The following is a 14,993-nucleotide window of genomic DNA, read 5'->3' as shown; positions in this document are numbered from 1 at the left end:
TAGGTCTTTGTGAGCAAGCAAGTTGGATGCACACCCACTAGTTTCTTTTGTTGAGCTTTCATGCATTTATAGCTCTAGTGCATCCGTTGCATGGCAATCCCTACTCCTCGCATTAAAATCAATCGATGGGCATCTCCATAGCACATTGATTAGCCTCGTTGATGTGAGACTTTCTCCTTTTTGTCTTCTCCACATGACCCCCATCATCATATTCTATTCCACCCATAGTGCTATATCCATGGCTCACGCTCATGTATTGCGTGAAGGTTTATAAGTTTGAGATTACTAAAGTATGAAACAATTGCTTGGCTTGTCATCGGGGTTGTGCATGATGAGAGCATTCTTGTGTGACGAAAATGGAGCATGACTAAACTATATGATTTTGTAGGGATGAACTTTCTTTAGCCATGTTATTTTGAGAAGACATAATTGCTTAGTTAGTGTGCTTGAAGTATTATTATTTCTATATCAATATAAACTTTTTTCTTGAATCTTATGGATCTGAATATTCATATCACAATTAAGAAGAATTACATTGAAATTATGCCAACTTGCATTCCACATCAAAAATTATCTTTTTTATCATTTACCTACTCGAGGACGAGCAGGAATTAAGCTTGGGGATGCTTGATACGTCTCCAACGTGTCTATAATTTTTGATTGCTCCATGCTATATTATCTACTGTTTTGGGCAATATTGGGCTTTATTATCCACTTTTATATTATTTTTGGGGACTAACCTATCAACCGGAGGCCCAGCCCAGATTTGTTGTTTTATGCCTATTTCAGTGTTTTGAAGAAAAGGAATATCAGACGGAGTCGAAACGGAACAAAATCAACTGGAGAAGTTATTTTTGGAAGGAAACACACCTGATGGACTTGGACCTCATGTCAGAAGATACGGGAGCTGCCCACGAGGGTGGGGGGCACGCCCACCCCCCTAGGGCACGCCCCCTGCCTCGTGGGGGCCCCATGGCTCCCCTGACGTGCTTCTTCTCCCTATATAACTCCATATACCCTAAAACTTCCAGAACAAAGATTAGATCGGGAGTTCCGCCGCCGCAAGCCTCTGTAGCCACCTGTAGCCACCAAAAGTCAATCGGGGCCATGTTCCGGCACCCTGCCAGAGGGGGAATCCCTCTCCGGTGGCCATCTTCATCATCCCGGCGCTCTCCATGACAAGGAGGGAGTAGTTCTCCCTCGGGGCTGAGGGTATGTACCAGTAGCTATGTGTTTGATCTCTCTCTCTCTCTCTCGTGTTCTTGAGGTGATACGATCTTGATGTATCGCGAGCTTTGCTATTATAGTTGGATCCTATGTTTCTCATCCCCCTCTTCTCTCTTGTAATGAATTGAGTTTCCCCTTTGAAGTAATCTTATCGGATTGAGTCTTTAAAATTTGAGAACACTTGATGTATGTATTGCCGTGAGTATCTGTGGTGACAATGGGATGCCACGTGATTCACTTGATGTATGTTTTGGTGATCAACTTGCGGGTTCTGCCCATGAACCTATGCATAGGGGTTCGCACACGTTTTCGTTGTGATTCTCCGGTGGAAACTTTGGGCACTCTTTGAGGTTCTATGTGTTGGTTGAATAGATGAATCTGAGATTGTGTGACGCATATCGTATAATCATACCCACGGATACTTGAGGTGACATTGGAGTATCTAGGTGACATTAGGGTTTTGGTTGATTTGTGTCTTAAGGTGTTATTCTAGTACGAACTCTAGGATGTTTGTGACACTTATAGGAATAGCCCAACGGATTGATTGGAAAGAATAACTTTGAGTTGGTTTCGTACCCTACCATAATCTCTTCGTTCGTTCTCAGCTATTAGTGACTTTGGAGTGACTCTTTGTTGCATGTTGAGGGATAGTTATGTGATCCAATTATGTTAGTATTGTTGAGGGAACTTGCACTAGCGAAAGTATGAACCCTAGGCCTTATTTCCACACATTGCAATACCGTTTACGCTCACTTTTATCATTCATTACCTTGCTGTTTTTATTATTTCAGATTACAAATACCTTTATCTACTATCCATATACCACTTGTTTCACCATCTCTTCGCCGAACTAGTGCACCTATACAATTTACCATTGTATTGGGTGTGTTGGGGACACATGAGATTCTTTGTTATTTGGTTGCAGGGTTGCTTTAGAGAGACCATCTTCATCCTACGCCTCCTACGGATTGATAAACCTTAGGTCATCCACTTGAGGGAAATTTGCTACTGTCCTACAAACCTGTGCACTTGCAGGCCCAACAACGTCTACAAGAAGAAGGTTGTGTAGTAGACATCACCGGTCACCCACCATATTGCGGTAGTGGAGGAAAAATGCGGCGATTCTTCCTCTATTTTGAGGACTAACCATGTCCGGATGCCTGAGCTCTCCGAGCCGGATACCCGCTTACGGGACGACATCACCCAAGCCCTGAACCTAGAATCAGGCAGCGGGCCAGACTTATCGGGCAACACTCCGGAACCCGAACTTCCAAGATCAGAAACTCCTCGACCCCTGGGTCTCAGATTGGGTAGGGGTTCGGACTCAAAACCACCCAGCCACCCAGACATAAACGATCTTTCCCACATCAGGCAAGATCCCCAAGAAACAGTACATCATTATTGGGCCAGATTCCTCCTTGTGATGAGCAAGGTTAAGGACTGTTGCGAGGAAGACACAGCCTCATTTTTCTGCAATAATTGCACGGATAGGGGAATCCTTAATGCCTTAAGTCGCTGTGACATATCATGCTTCGCTGACTTGGCGTCCATAGTACGAAAGTACTGAGTGATGGAAAGCGCCTGGAAAACCAAAACAAAATTTTGGGATAATCCGGCTCAGAATATACACCCAGTCCGAAGCAAAAGGGTCCACTATCATAAGACACCCAAGTTTGTTACAAAGAAACAAAAACCCTCTACAGGGCACGGAACCATATTGGAGGGATGGCTTAACAGCCCCTGCAAAATTCATAGTACGGCGGATACCATACCAACACACAGCCTTAGAGCATGTTGGATACTCCGGCAGGTGGCCAAGAGCGGCGAGGATCTTCTCATCCCAGATGCCACAGAGCACCATCCCACGGATAACAATACGGTATTAACAGTCTTTGAGACCTTCGCATCAAATAATAGGCGCAAGCGAACACTCCGCAGCATTGCCAAAATCTGCCACGTGGCAGCAATAAATCCATGGAGCGACACGGCTATTACCTTCAATGCCAGTGACGAACCTAAATCCCGAACAGCCGGAGCACCAGCCGCACTGGTCCTCAGTCCAATCGTGGACGGCTTTCGACTCACCGAAGTACTCATGGACGGCGGCAGTGGATTAAACCTCATCTATGAGGAAACTCTTCAAAAAATGGAAATAGACTGGAACCGCATTGAGCAAAGTAGCACAACCTTCAAAGGAATCATCACCAGTCGGGAAGCATGCTACGCTGGGAAAATCACACTAGATGTGGTATTCGGCATGCTGGAGAACTATAGGTCCGAAGAAATTACATTTCAAGTGGCCCCGTTCAGTAGTGGATACCACACCCTTTTAGGACGTGAGACGTTCACGATCTTCCAAGCCGTACCCCATTATGGGTACATGAAGCTCAAAATGCCCGGGCCCAACGGAATCATCACTCTCGCTAGTGATCTGGACACAGCACTCCGCGCCGAAAACAAAATAGCCGCATTGGCCCTCGAGGCATTATCCGAAGCCCTTTCGGCCGAGGAATTAACCACGCTACGCTCCATAGTGGACAGGGACGACATGATACTTGACAAGAGATCCAAGTCCACCTTTTTTAAACCAGCGGATGAAATACTCAAATTCCAAGTCCAACCAATGGACCCTACAAAAACAGCCTCCATCGGGGCATAGTTAAACCCTGCCGTGGACGCCGCACTATGAGAGTTCCTGCGCGAGAATTGGGACATATTCGTCTGGCACCCCTCAGACATGCCAGGAATCCCATGCAGGCTGGCCGAGCACAACCTCAATATCCTAAAGGGATTCAAGTCGGTCAAGCAGGCTCTTCGGCGTTTCTCCGAACCTAAGAGACAGGCCATGGGAGACGAACTAGCCAAGTTATTGGAGGCCGGATTCATCAGAGAAATAAAACACCCGGACTGGCTAGCAAACCTGGTGATGGTACCAAAGAAGGACAAATCCTGGCACCTATGTGTCGATTTCAAGGACCTCAACAAGGCTTGCCCAAAGGATCCCTTCCCCCTCCCCCGCATAGATCAAATTATCGATGCTACCGCAGGACACGAGTCATTGTGTTTCCTCGACGCATACTCTGGCTACCACCAAATCAAGATGGCGGAGTCCGACCAAGCCACAACGGCATTTATCACACCATACGGTCCCTTCTGTTTCAACACAATGCCTTTTGGGCTCAAAAACGCTGGCGCAACATATCAGCGCATGATTCAGACATGTCTGGAGAAACAGATCGACAAAACAGTAGAGGCATACGTAGACGATGTGGTCGTCAAAACCAAACACGTCAACTCTCTAATAGACGACTTGAGGCTCACATTCGACAACCTCTGGACATACGACATCAAGCTCAATCCGAAAAAATGCGTTTTCGGCATACCAGCCGGAAAGCTCCTGGGTTTCATTGTCTCCAGTAGAGGTATTGAAGCTAATCCGGCCAAAATCCGAGCTCTGTTACAGTTGGCTACCCCAACAGACCTCAAAAAAATCCAGAAATTAACTGGATGTGTGGCGGCTCTAAGCCGATTTATCTCCCGCTTAGGAGAAAAGGCATTACCCCTTTATCACCTCCTTCGGCGCACCAAACACTTCGAGTGGATGGACACTGCCACAGCCGGATTGGAAGAAATAAAAGCCATACTGGCAACCAACCCAATCCTGGCCGCGCCAGACATCGGCGAACCAATGCTATTATACATTGCAGCAACTCATCAAGTTGTAAGCGCAGTGCTCGTCGTCGAACGAGAAGCGGACGGACATAAAATCCCTCTTCAAAAGCCAGTATATTATGTATCCACTGTCCTCACTCCATGCAAATCACGGTACCCACATTATCAAAAGACAGCAAACGCGGTATTCATGGCATCCCGGAAGCTGCGACACTACTTTCAAGAGTGTTCGATTACAGTAGCCTCGGAGGTGCCACTCAATGATATTATAAACAACCGCGATGCCACGGGCCGGATTGCCAAATGGGCAATTGAGCTCCTCCCGTTCGACATAACATACAAACCTCGGCGAGCCATTAAATCGCAAGTATTGGCCGACTTTGTCGCCGAATCGACGGAAGCCGAACTCCCTAAAGAGTACGACGCATACTCCAATTGGATCATGCACTTCGACGGCTCCAAAATGCTGGCTAGTCTGGGGGCTGGCATCATCCTCACGTCCCCAACTGGAGATACAGTGCAATACGTACTGTAGATACTGTATACAGACTCCAACAACGCAGCCGAATACGAAGCCCTGTTACATGGTCTTCGGATGGCAGTTTCCATGGGCATTCGACACCTAGAGGTGCGCGGGGATTCAAACCTCGCAATATCCCAAATAAATGGAGACTTTGATGCCAAAGATCCAAAGATGGCGGCCTATCGAAACGTCATCCTAAAGATGTCAGCTCGGTTCAAGGGGCTCGAATTTCATCATGTGGCTCGGGAAAACAATCAGGCGGCGGATATCCTCGCCCGCATCGGTGCAAAACGCGATGCGGTCCCCCCAACATCTTTTTGGAGAGGTTGTTTAAGCCATCTGTGGTATGGGAAGGGGACACCGGTAACAATAGTCCGGACCCGGCCAAAATGCCCGATACCGAACACCCTGACATAATCGGAGGCTCTGCCACCGAAATAACACCTTCAACCCACATCATAATGGCCATCATTGCCCCATGGACAGAACCATTCTTGGCCTACTTAACTAGGCAGGAACTTCCCGCTGACCAAAATGAGGCACGCTGCATAGTGCGGCGATCTAAAGCCTACAGGGTCCACGAGGGAGAGCTGTATAAAAAAAGCACTATCGGAGTCCTTCAAAGGTGCATCTCCGAAGAGGAAGGGCGGAAGCTTTTGGCAGAAATTCACGCCGGACTTGGCGGCCAACACATTGCAGCCTGGGCCCTTGTAAGCAAGGCCTTCCGTACATGGTTTTATTGGCCGACGGCCCGGGCAGACGCACAGGACTTGGTCCAACGCTGCGCTGATTGCCAGCTTTTTGCAAAGCAAAGCCACATGCCACCCACCGCCCTCCAAACAATCCCCATTACCTGGCCCTTCGCGGTCTGGGGGCTTGACATGGTTGGATCCCTTAAAGGGGGAACCCATAAGAAAAAATACTTACTGGTCATGGTGGATAAATTCACCAAATGGATAGAAGCCAAACCTGTTAAAACAGCCGAATCCGGACCGGTGATAGACTTCATATCCGGGGTCGTACACCGTTATGGCGTCCCCCACAGAATCATCACTAACAACGGCACGAACTTCACGGTCGATGAGGTAAAACTCTGGTGCAGCAACATGGGCATCAAGCTCGATTATGCTTCCGTCTATCACCCACAAACCAATGACCAAGTTGAGCGAGCAAATGGTCTTATCATGAGCGGCATTAAACCCAGATTAGTGCGGTCCTTAAAGGAGTTCAACACGTACTGGGTAGAGGAGCTCGACTCCGTACTCTGGGGCTGCGGACCATGCCGAACCGTACTACCGGATATACACCCTTCTTTATGGTATACGGCGCTGAGGCAGTTCTGCCCTGCGACATAATTCATGACTCACCTCGAGTGCGCATGTACGAAGAAAGAGAAGCCGAGCTCGATCGGCAGGACAGTATGGACACCCTGGAGGACAGCGCGACGTGGCAAAAGCCCGTTTCGCATTTTATCAACAACAGGCTCGCAGATACGAAAGCAGAGAAGTACGGGCCAAAACTTATAACGTTGGCGAGTTAGTTCTACGCCTGCCGGAGAAGAAAAAGTCCAAGCTCGAGCCCAAATGGGAAGGACCCTTCATTATTGACCAAGTTCTGACCGGTGGAGCATACCGTCTGCGGGATGCATCGAATAATCGACTTGAGCCGAACCCATGGAACACAGCTAGGCTCCAAAGATTCTACGCCTAGCGCCGGACTCTATGTTCATCTCCTTCCTTTGTCCATTTTTTGCATATACATTATCTGTCTCGTTTACCTTTCTTTCTTTTATTCTTTCTCTAGGCCTTCAAGGGCCAACTTGTGCCTCGCTTGCACATTATAGATGCGCTAGCCGCGCTCATCGTACCTGGGGGCTTCTTACACAGAAGCTTAATTATTTATCTGGGCTTCATGCCCCGCACATGTGTTATTCTTCCGCATGTACCTTTTTCTTCGCCATTATATGCATCGATATGACTTAAGTTTTGGCCAAGCTGGGTTGCCTGGCTCTTGTATTTATGCCCTACGTTCCCGTTAATTCGGCTAGGGCATAAGGGGAGAACCTCTGCAATTGTTACTGCTGGGTCAGCCGGATGTGTACCTCAGATTGGGTGAAGCCGAAAGCTAGCGTTCTTAAGGGAATATTCGGTCGGTGAACAAAAGATGATTTTTATTTTTCATACATGCCCCCAGATGTTTTTTCCTACGTTTCCTCTCGTAGTCCGGACATGCACTTTAGGGCATGCGTACCCAGGGAAAGGAACCCTTAACGGAACTATTCTCCCTGGAAGATGTTTCTTACTACCCATGTAATATAACATAACTAGTTGGGCACTTGTCTGTTCAAGCACTAATGACCCCTACGCCTGGTCTCCATGCATACTCAGGTTCTTATATAACTGAGCGGGTATTCGGATACACTCCGGACTATCGGGTCCTGAGGTTGAAGCGAAAAGGTCCGCCATGACAAATGATCTACAATCCGGCTAGAAGGCATTATACATGTCACATTAATTACATAGTCATGTAGACTGACTAAATTCTTCTTCTATACCATCCAATAGGCGGTCCAGGCTACAATCCTTTTGGGAATACTTTGCGGCTAATTCTACTTGCCCATAAACTAAGCTAACGGGGATCTCTTTCCCGTCGGGCCCCACAGGTCCGACCTCAGCCATGTGATTTGGGTCAGTCTTGGTATACCGTGTCTTCACCATGGCCCAGGCTTCCCTGGCACCTTGACGGCAGGCAGATATCTTCCATAATCGGAAGCGCCGCCCTGCTCCCTTCAGCCTCTCCACAAGCTGTCCAACGCCTTCTAGTAGGGAGACGGATGGCCATAAGGCCTGGGCAATACCTTGCATCACCTGCTGAACTTGTTCGTGTAGTTGTGAGAGCTCGGATAGAAGATCACCCGCAGACCCGGGCATCTCCTATGCGGGGTGACCCGTTAGCATACCTGCAGACATAACTCTGTTAGCCGGCTTCTCCGCCGTCCCCTTTTTTAAGGGTTCGTTCAAGCACTTACTAAATATGCCGCGTCGAAGCCGCTTATTCTCCTTCTCGGAGTCCGCAAGCTGGGCTCGAACATCTTTCAGTTCCATGCTCAGCTTGGTATTGGCGTCTTGGAGATTGTTTTTCTCCCGCCTGACCTTAGTCAGCACGCGTTTGCCAGCCTTTAGCTGTCGTACGGCATGCTGGTCCTCCGGATTCTCTCCGGATTCATCTACAACATCTATTGTTAGATCTGCAGCCATGCCACACGCTATACGGTACCCATCATTCTTTGAAAGAAATGTTACCAGCTGGGGACTTTTTAGGTTCCTTCAATGCGGCAATGGCGGCCCAAAGTTGGGTCTTGCATTCCTCTAGCTCCTGTGACAGTCGAGTATTCTTCTCTGTAAGAACCTGCACAATAAAGATGATCCTTAAATAAGTTCTGCTAACTGTTTCAAGTCTCAAGGGCTACTGATACATATAATCGTCAGATTTACTTACCCATACATCCTTTACATACTGGTCCGTGGCTCTGGCTAGACCATCTTGAGCAGCACGGAGGTACGCCTCTCCAGAATTGAAGGCATCAAATGCCTCTGGTGAGAAGCAAGCGTCACGAAGTACGACCCAGCGACGCCTATGATTCATGGCGCTCTCCACTTCTGAATTTGTAGCGGATAGCCTATCCGCATCCTCTGTAGGGAGGGTATTCGGAGTCCGCCCCATGTCGGCTTCCGCCTCTATGTCCGGTCCTGGAGCCCGACTGGTGGAAGCGTGATCGGCAGCCTCACCGGACATGTTCCAGCGAGCGTTTTTTCTGTTAAAGAAACAGGGACGTCATTACATTTAAAGAAAGATGACAACCACGGAGCGGGGTTCCTGTCATACCTCTGCACTGGCGTCTCTGTCCTGACTGCCTTACTTTTTGGCCTGCTAGCCTCGGTGCCTGTTGTGGGCGAGTCGATGCGGGTTCGGCATGGCGTCCCGAATGCCTTCCCTATAAAACACCATATGTATATGGTAGGTGAAGTGTCTAAAAGGGGATCCTAGTTTCTGGAGTTGGGATTTTTGTTTTTTTTACGTGCGACGCAGGAAGCAGTCCGGGATAGTCGGCCGTAATGGCCACCATGGCGTCATCACAACTTAATTGATAGAACTGTCGGTCTATCAGCTCCACGAATATGTCCGGATCTTCTTCGAGTCCGGGACCAAGGGCCCGGTCAGGGTCCTTTGGTTATGGAGATGGGATGCTGACCTCCCTTATGGTTTTCCGCAATTCCTGCCGCAAAACGGCAAGGTGAGTACCTACGACAAAGAACGCGGGAAGAATGGGAGTAAGGAGATAGAACTCACCCAGCTTGGAGGGTTGTACATGGAGAATCCATCCCGTGGCTTGATGCGGATGAACTCCTCTTCCTCTCCCTTGAATAATTCGGACAGAATTTTTGCTAAAGCGGTAGCATTATCTGGACCCTTACGCCCGCAACGGGTGGCATCATCTTCCCCGTTAAAACACCACAGGGGGTGTCCTCGATATTGAAGTGGTTGCACTCCTCGTGTTATGCATATTGACATAACCTCGATTACTGTCAATCCTGATTGAGCCAGCGCTTTAATCTGGTTCATCAGGTACATGACTTCTCCGTTGTCTTCCTCCTGGGGGCTCTGTGGGCGCCAACTTTGGCGTTTCTTCAGAGGAGCATTGCTGAACTCAGGAAGACCCCGCCGAACAGGGTCCGGAAGGGGGACATCCTCCATATAAAACCATTCCGAAGGCTGGTCTTCGGACGTCTTCTTCGGAGTACCGGACAGGTATCCGGTTCCGGCGATGCGCCATATTTTGGCTCCGCCCACTTGATAAAGTGACCCCTTCTGTGTGCGAGGGACGAGGCAAAATAACCTTTTCCACAACTCGAAATGAGCCCGCAGCCCAGGAATAACTCGCAGAGGGCAACGTAGCCGGCGATGTGTAAAATGGAAGCCGGGGTAAAATTATGTAGTTGGAGGTTGTAAAACTCCAGGAGCCCACGGAGGAACGGCTGAATTGGAAATCCGAGTCCCCTTAATAAGTAAGGTACAAGGCAGACCCGCTCCCCCGTAGAGGGGCTGGAGAAGCTCTCCGCTTGCTCCCCGCCATTGTAGGTGGCGAGCCCAGCTCGGACGAGCACCATGTACGCTGGAGGGAGAAATCCCTAGTCTGTAGTTCGACTAATCGACTGTGTGGGACTGAACACCTCTCCCAATCATCGGGCTTAGGGCTATGGGGCCGAGAGGAGGAGATGCGGGGTTCGGCCATGCTGGAGTGGATCTTTCCGAAGCGCGCTCTGATGGATTCTCGCTAGGGGAGGATGGTATGGATCGGATCTAAGAGTCCCCATCCCTTTAATAGGCAATTTATTTATCTGGCTAGGGGGCGAATGTAAAAACGCCCTGGCGCCTCATATTCATTCGACGCGTGGGAGATAGCCCTTATTGGGCGCAGAAGCCAAGAGGTCCAACATTTATGGGACCGGACACTTCTTAACAAACGTTTGAAATTTGGAGAAGAACCCGCCTTGCAATGCAGAAGACAACACTGCGCGCCGGACTCATCGTCATTGAAGCCTGGTTCGGGGGCTACTGAGGGAGTCCTGGATTAGGGGGTCTCCGGACAGCCAGACTATATCCTTTGGCTGGACTATTGGACTATGAAGACACAAGATTGAAGACTTCGTTTCGTGTCCGGATGGGACTCTACTTGGCGTGGAAGGCAAGCTAGGCAATACGGATATGTATATCTCCTCCTTTGTAACTTTGTGTAACCCTAGCCCCCTCCGGTGTCTATATAAAACGGAGGGTTTTAGTCCGTAGGACAACATACAATCATACCATAGGCTAGCTTCTAGGGTTTAGCCTCTCTGATCTCGTGGTAGATCAACTCTTTTACTACTCATACTATCAAGAATAAACAAGCAGGACGTAGGGTTTTACCTCCATCAAGAGGGCCCAAACCTGGGTAAAACATCGTGTCCCCTGCCTCCTGTTACCATCCGCCTAGACGCACAGTTCGGGACCCCCTACCCGAGATCCGCCGGTTTTGACACCGACACCGCCCCTCCTCTCGGAGAGCCATGGTTGATCAATGGAGACTTTAACATCATTTACGAAGCGTGGGACAAGAATAACCTCAACCTGAACCAAAGGATTATGGGAATGTTCAGATCAGCAATTGACAGAGCAGGCGTAAGAGATATTAAGTGCAAAAATAGAAGATTTACTTGGTCGAATGAGAGGGAAATCCAATGAGGGTTAGCATTGATAAAGTATTCTGCAATGTGGAATGGGAGGCTCTCTTCCCCTCCTTCATTCTCAAGGTTGCGTCAATGGCCTGCTCGGATCACTGCCCTCTTCTGCTAGTGAACACTGTCGCCCCGTGTAGAAGACTAGCCTTCCATTTTGAAAACTTCTGGCCAAGTTTCCCCCACTTCCAGGAGACTATTGCTAGAGCTTGGCAATGACCAGTGAATAACAGTTGCCCTTTCGTCCGGATGGAGAAGAAGATGGAAAGGATGGCCACTGATATCAAAATATGGTCCAAAACTCTCTTCAGTGAAGCAAAGGTGTAGTTCCACTTTCCCTGCAAGGTAATTCTTTGGTTAGATGTTGCACAAGAGAATAGAAGGCTCTCACAGAGTGAATTCCTCCTAAGGAAGCAACTCAAGATGAGGACCCTGGGACTAGCTGCGGTGGAAAGAGCAAGAAACGCTCGGCTTCTAGGATCACCTGGATTAGAGTTGGAGACGCACACATGACATTTTTCCAAGCAAAGATCAACTCAAGAAGAAGAAAGAACTTCATACACTCTCTGCAAATAGACATGGCTACTACCACTGCCCATGAAGACAAAGCTTCAGCTATACACCACCACTTCTTTAATCTGCTGGGAAGAAAGGAAGCCAAAGGAAGATCCATCAATTGGGATGAACTAGACATGCCAAGGTTGCAAAACGAAGGGCTTGATAAGCCATTCTCTGAACAGGAGGTTTGGGCTGCTATCCTGGCCTCTGAGGGACTCCTAGACTAAGGGGTCCTCGGGCGTCCGGCCTATTATCTATGGGCCGGACTGATGGGCTGCGAAGATATGAAGACCGAAGATTGTGCCCTTGTCCGGATGGGATTCTCCTCGGCGTGGAAGGCAAGCTTGGCGAACAACTATGAAGATTCCATATTATGTAACCGACTCTATGTAACCCTAGATTCCCCTAATGTCTATATAAACCATAGGACATAGTCCGGATAGGGGATACTCAATACCTTAGTCATACAGGCTAGACTTCTAGGGTTTAGCCATTATGATCTCGTGGTAGATCAACTCTTGTAACACTCATATTCATAAATATCAATCAAAAAGGACATAGGGTATTACCTCCATCAAGAGGGCCCGAACCTGGGTAAAACATCGTGTCCCCTGTCACCTGTTACCATCAACCTTAGACGCACAGTTTGGGGCCCCCTACCCGAGATTCGCCGGTTTTGACACCAACATTGGTGCTTTCATTGAGAGTTCCACTGTGCCGTCATCGCAGAGGTTGATGGATCGACTTATAATCAAGGAAAATATTACCTCCGGAGGAGCTCTGGCCTCGGGCCAAACCCTCCGACTGGGCGATTTTACCATGATCGCCCGCTCGGCCAATGAGCCAGCTAAGATGACCTCTCGAGTCATTGAAAAACATATCTGCATTGATTCTGAATATGCCAAACGGATGGATCCGATGGAGTTATCATGTTTGAATGGACTCCTAGACCGCATTACCGCCTTGGGAGTCTCTACAGACTACGATCGGATTGGGCTTAAACCCGACCAGAGAGAGATTAATTCTCCACCGATCACCCACCAGATAGTGGTAGTCGAGGAGCAAGATAACCCTTCCTCTATATTGAGGACGAATTATGTTCGGATCTTCGACCTCGAGAAGCCGGACACCTACCAGCGGAAGGACACGCCTTGCCCTCCGAACTTAGAGTCGGACGACAGGCTTCAAAAATTAGAAGACACCCCGAAGCCCGGACTGTTCAGTCTGAAAAAACCTCAGACTCTGGATCATCGATCGGGTCAGGGTTCAGATCCAATTCCACCCACCCACCCAGACATAAGTGCTCTCACGAGCACAAAACAACAGTCTCGAGAAACGGTCCACCACTTCTGGGCCAGATTCCTCCTCGTCAAGAACAAGGTCAAAGATTGCCGCGACGAGGACGTGATATCAGCGTTCCGCAATAACTGCACAAACGAAGGACTCCTCAACGCCATTAATCGCCGCCGCATACTACAATTTGCTGACTTGGCAACTATTGTACAGAAGTACAACACAATGGATAGCGCCTGGAGAGATCACACAGTTTGGGAGCTATCGGCCCCAACTCAACCACTGGTCCAGGCAAAAAGGGTGCACCCCTGTAACGCGCCCAGACCAATAGCCAAGAAATACAAACCCATTACGCGGCGCGGAACTGTTCTAGAGGGATGGCTTGATGGCCCCTGCAAAATACACACCACACCGGATACTATACCAACCCATAGCCTTAGAGCATGTTGGATACTCCGGCAGGTAGCCAAAAACAGCAAGGACATCCTCACCAAGGATATCCCGGAGCAACACCCTCCAGAAGACGACGAACCCAGAGTACTAACAGTCTTTGAGATATTCACTTCAAACAATAGGCGCAAAAGGGCACTCCACGAACTTGCCGAAGTCTGCCAGATCGCAACAATAAACCACTGGAGCGACACAACGATAACCTTTAACGCTGGCGACGAACCAAAACACAGGACAATCCGAGCACCAGCCGCCTTGGTCCTCAGCCCAATTGTGGATGGCTTTCGGCTCACCAAGGTTCTCATGGACGGCGGCAGCGGACTAAACCTCATCTATGAGGATACAATATGAAAGATGGAAATAGACAGGAGCCGCATTGAGCAAAGCAGCACGACCTTCCGAGTAATCATTCCCAGCCGAGAGGCACGGTGTGCAGGAAAAATCACACTCGACGTGGTATTCGGCATGCCGGAGAACTATCGGTTCGAAGAAATAACCTTCCAGGTGGCCCCCTTCAACAGAGGATATCACGCCCTCTTGGGGCGAGATGCATTCACTCGCTTTCACGCAATACCCCATTACAGGTACATAAAGCTTAAGATGCCCGGCCCCAACGGCATAATCACTCTAGTGAGTGATCCGGACATAGCACTCCGCGCCGAGAATAAAACCGTGTCCCTGGCCCTTGAGGCATTATCTGAAGCCCTCGCGGCCGAAGAATTAACCGCGCTGCGCTCCACAGTGGACAGAGATGATGTGGTCCTAGAAAAACGACCCAAATCCACCTCATTCAAGCCGGCATAAGAAATAGTCAAATTCCAAGTCCATCCAACGGACCCCAAGAAGACAACATCCATAGGAGCACAACTAGACCCAACGATTGACACTGCTCTATGAGATTTCCTGCGCGAGAATTGGGATATATTCACCTGGCACCCTTCTGATATGCCAGGAATCCCACGCTAGTTGGCCGAACACAGGCTTAATATATTGAA

This window comes from Triticum aestivum, chromosome 3A (genome assembly GCF_018294505.1).
Source record: "Triticum aestivum cultivar Chinese Spring chromosome 3A, IWGSC CS RefSeq v2.1, whole genome shotgun sequence".
NCBI classification, from domain to species: Eukaryota; Viridiplantae; Streptophyta; class Magnoliopsida; order Poales; family Poaceae; genus Triticum; species Triticum aestivum.
The sequence above is the reverse complement of the archived record's forward strand: the minus strand, read 5'-3'. Positions refer to the sequence as shown.